This window comes from Orycteropus afer, unplaced genomic scaffold, assembly GCF_000298275.1.
Source record: "Orycteropus afer afer isolate SDZICR_OR568_19922 unplaced genomic scaffold, OryAfe1.0 scaffold00252, whole genome shotgun sequence".
Classification (NCBI taxonomy): Eukaryota; Metazoa; Chordata; class Mammalia; order Tubulidentata; family Orycteropodidae; genus Orycteropus; species Orycteropus afer.
Genome location: NW_006921839.1, coordinates 4,490,935 through 4,496,126, shown reverse-complemented (window position 1 = coordinate 4,496,126; position 5,192 = coordinate 4,490,935).

The following is a 5,192-nucleotide window of genomic DNA, read 5'->3' as shown; positions in this document are numbered from 1 at the left end:
AACTCTCTGCAGTCAAGTCAGATCCGACTCATAGTGGTCCTTCCTTGGGTTTCTGAGGCGGTATCACTATGGAAGTAGATTGTGCAATCTTCCTTCCCAGGAGTAGCTGGTGGGTTTGAACCACCAGCCTTCTGGTTAGCAGTCAAATGCCTTAGGTATTGTGCCACCAGAGCTCCCAGAACAAAAATAGATGACAGGAACTAGGGAAAAAGAAAAGAGTGTAAGAAAAGGATAGAAAGCAAAAGTAAGCAGGTGAGAAGGATGAAGGTTTGGTAAAAATGAAAGAAAACAAGGATCAGTGGAGCAAGTGACCAGGTATAAAGGAAGAAAAATTGAGCAAGAGAATAGTTGGAAAAATGAAAGGAGGATAAATTATCTGAGGAGGGGTCCTTCCAGTTATATTCAGCCAGTGGCGCTGGGAACTAGTCCTTGTGGCAGAATCTGCTCATTCACTGAAGCCCTCACAGAAGAAAGGGGATGGATTCAAGAAGCGATTCCCAGGAGACAAAGACAGAGACTGTTTTCTGTGCCTTGTGTGAGATAATTCATTCAGCCTTGCAGGCATGGAAAGAGAGCCATGGCCCTTGGCTTCATTTGGAGCAGTCTGCAGATGATAGCGCCCAGCCTTCAGTCAAAGCCCCACAGTTAAAACCTGACAGCCACCATAAAGGACAAAGGGCTGCCTGCCCTCCTCCCTGCAGATCCAAAACTCATGAAATCCCAGGTCAAGTTCCACTCTGCTATAAAGACTTGCTAGAGTTGGACTCGAGCCTACTGACATGTGTCCAATTTGGGGTTCTGTTTATTTGGCGAGAATTTCTCTACCCTTTCCCCACTCTCCCTTCCAGACTGCAGCAGCTTAAGCTAAGGGGGCCCTGTTCCATTTCCCAGTACGATCTTCATTCCCACCTGTGACCCCAGCTCACCTTGAAAAACTCCCAGTATGACTATTCTGAGTCTTTAGTACTGTACCTGTGGATTACATGATATTTTTTCCCCTTGTCAACCTCCTTTGTATTTCTAATGACTTCTCTTCAGCTCTACAGGCTGGGCTTTTTTTTTTAACTTTTTGCCAATCACTTAACCTATTCCCTTTCACCACTTTCACTGGATCAAATATTTTATCTTCTCATTAGCTATTCATAACTTCAGAATCATTATTTGCATCTGCTTTACCTAGTTTCTCAAAATCTCCATTGATAGAAGGACTTAGTGCATGGTCTGTTAGTAGGATGCCATCTTCCCCCCGTTGACAAAATTTTGTTTGGGATGATGATACACAATTTTACAAGGGTGTAAAGAAAAAGGAACAAAAATTCTGTGGGAATACATTTGTAGTTTGGCTATATTCATCAAAATCTTTAACCATATATTGCAGTGAACAGACAGTGTGGTCTCTACAACCTCCTCTTCCTGATGTTCATGCCTGTATGTCATCCCCTTCCCTGACTATGGAGCAACCTATGGGGAAGCCTATGACTTGTGCCTAACCAACAGGCTGGAGCAAAGGAGATAGGATGTATGTGACAAAGTGTGATTACATGATGTTGTTGTTATTTGCCGTTGAGTCGGCCCTGACTCATAGCGACCCCTCCTTGTGTTTCCGAGGCAGTATCACTACGGAAGTAGGATTGCCCAACCTTCCTTCCGAGGAGTGGCTGGTGGGTTTGAACCTCCAGCCTTCTGGTTAGCAGTCAAGTGCCTTAGGCACTATGCTACCATAAAATTGTAATGCCCTGTCTTGCTGGAGCATCTCTTTCACTTGCTGACTTAGAAGAGGCATATTGCCATAATGTGGACTGCTTATGTCGGAGGACCCATGTGGCAAATAACGTCAGGTTATCACTAGGAACTAAGGGTACCCTCTAGACCATAACGAGAAATACAATGAGGCTTCTGTTCTACAACAGCAAGGAAATGAATTCTGCCAAGTGTGTGAATTTGGAAGTGGATCTTTGTCAGTACAGACTCAAATGAGAGCACAGCCTAACTGACAGCTAGATTGTCATTGTGGAGAGGTCCTGGATTTCTGACGTACAGAAACTCAAATAATAAAAGTGTGTTGTTTTAAGCCATTAAAGCTTTGGTAACTTGTTATACAGCAATGTTGTTTTTGTTAGGTGCCATCAAGTCGGCTCCAACTCCTAGCGACCCTATGTACAACAGATTGAAGCACTGCGTGTCCTGTGCCATCCTCACAATTGTTACTATGCTTAAGCCCATTGTTGCAGCCATTCTGTCAATCCGTCTCTTTGATGGTCTGCTCCTTTTTCTCTGATCCTCCACTTTTCCAAGCATAATATCCTTCTCCAGGGACTGGTCCCTTCTGATAACATAACTAAAGTAGAGGAGATGGAGTCTGGCCATTTTCACTTCTAAGGAGCATTCTGGCTACACTTTTCCCAGGACACATTTGTTCAGTCTTCTGGCAGTCCATGCTATTTTCATTATTTTTCACCAACATCACAATTCAAAGGCATGAATTCTCCTTCATTATTCCTTATTCATTGTCCAGGTTTCACATGCGTATGAAGCGATTGAAAATACTATGGCTTGAGTTACATGCACCTTAGTTTTCAGAATGACATCTTTGTTAAACTTCAGTGAGGTTTTTTTTTTTTTTTTTTCTCAATGCAAGAGGACCTCTGATTTATTGACTGCTGCTTCTGTGGGTGTTGACTGTAGATCAAAGTAAAATGAAATCTTTGACAACTTCAAACTTTTCTCCATTTATCATGGTGTTGCTTATTGGTCCAGTTATGAGGAATTTTGTCATCTTGATGTTGAGGCATAATTCATACTGAAGACTGCAGTCTTTGACTTTCATCAGTAAATAAATGTTGCAAGTTGTCTTCACTTTGGGCAAGCAAGGTTGTGTCATCTACATATCATAGGTTGTTCATGAATCTTCCTCCCAATTCTGATGCCACATTCTTCTTCATATAGTCCAGCTTCTTAGATTATTTGCTTAGCATACAGATTGAATAAGAATGGTGAAAGGATACAACCCTGATGCATGCCCTTCCTGATTTGAAACCATGCAATATTCACTTGTTTAGTTCTAACAACTGCCTCTTGGTATATGTACAGGTTCCTCATTAGCACAATAAAGTGTTCTGGAATTCCCATTCTTCACAGTGTTATCCATAATTGATTATAATCCACATAGTTAAATGTCTTTGCACTGTCAACCAAACACAGATAAACATCTTCCTGGTATTCTTTGCTTTTAGCTAAGATCCATCTGATATCATCAATCTCTTGTTCCATGTCCTCTTCTGAATCCAGCTAGCATTTCTGGAAGTTCCCTGTCAATATACTGCTGCAACCACTTTTGAATTATCTTCAGCAAACTTGTACTTGTGTGTGATATCAGTAATATTGTTTAATAATTTCCACAGTGCAGCAATAGATACTAGTATATATTATCCATTCACCCAAAAATTCTACTTCTAAGAACTTGTCTAACAAAAATTAGCCACAAGGACATACATCACAGTATCTTTTAAGAGTTATGAAAAATTAGAAACAACCAATATATGCAAAAGTAGAGAATTCACTCGATTATGAAAAATCCACACAAAGGAATAGTATCCAGTTAACAAAAATCATGATGGTAGCATATACATATTTATAAAGAAAAAGTGTTTTAAATATAACAAGTGAAAAAAGTAGTTTCTAAAAGTTTGCATAAATTCCCATTTTAATTTTTAAAATATTTTGCATGTGAAAGATGGTGGAATAGGCAGAAAAGCTACACAGATCCTCTTCAACAAAGACAAGAGAAACTAACTGACAGAGATATGGAAGATAATCCTGGAGGCCTGAGCTATGAAGGAAGTGTACAGAAGTGGATTAGGCACCAACTAATAGTGGAAAACCTGAATGAAAACAGTGAGTATGGAGATGATCAGAGCTGTGGACTGTCAGCTACTCTGACTGGATCAACAGCCTGAATAATTCCAAGTGGTGTTGGGACCTAAGAATTGAACCTAAAGATCAGCTTTGGTTGCCAAAGGCTACAGGGACAACTGTGCTGGTGACTTATGACTAAGAAGGGAAACAGCAAAGAGAGAGACAACCTGAGCTGTAGACTTTTGGCTGTCCAGAGGGTGCAGCCATTTTGAATGTTTATAAGCAGTGACCATGTTGGATATTTAAAGTGGTCAAGGGTGCACCCATTTTGAATGCTTACAAGCACCAGCCATTTTGGATATTTAAAGTGACTGATGGCACAACCATTTTGAATGTTCATAAGTGGTGGCCATATTGGATTTTAAAGTGACAGCATTCTCATTGGATTCCGGGGTCCAAAGAATATGCCCTGTTTGCAAAGGATGGCAGGGGCATACAGGTGGCTGACAATGGGAAAGGAGACATGTGGTCAGTGTATAAGTGCTGCCAACTAGCAAACAGAGGAGCATAGTACCCTGCTTACATAGATAACATCCAAAGAAAACAAAAATCATGGGCAAGTCACTCCAACATACAATCACCAACTAAATATAAACACAAAAATATCACAATTTCTCAGAAACAACCAAGCATCACAGTCCAAATAAAGAAGCAAGAGAAACAAGAGACAAGGATACAGACCCAAAACATATCCCTGAGTAAGATGCAGCATTCAAACTCCCTGATAAGGAATTCAAAAGAATTATACTTAGGAATCTTCAATGGATTGAGAGACAGATCAAGGAAAACATTGACAAAATTGAGGAAAACACAGAGAAAACCCTAGAACAATTTCAAAAGACAATACAAGAACAAAATGACAAAATAAATGAAAAATTAGAAATAATACAAAATCTACAGATTGAAATGCTAACTTTTCAGAAATAGATAAAATGTTGAAAGAGCAAAGGAGTAGAATTGAATCAATGGAAGACAGAATTAGTGAAATTGAAGACAAATATCTCAATACTTCTTTGGAAAGGGATCAATCAGAAAAACAGATAAAAACAAAATGAAGAAAGCCTAAGGTTCATGTGTTGTTGTTGTTGTTAGGTGCCATCGAGTCATCTCTGACTCATAGTGCCCTATGCACAGAAGAATGAAACACCACCTGGTTCTGTGCCAGCTCTGTAATCACTGCTATACTTGAGCCCATTGCCACTGCCACTATGTCAATCCATCTCATTGAAGGCCTTCCCCTCTTTTGTCAACTCTCTCTCTACTAAGCATGACATCCT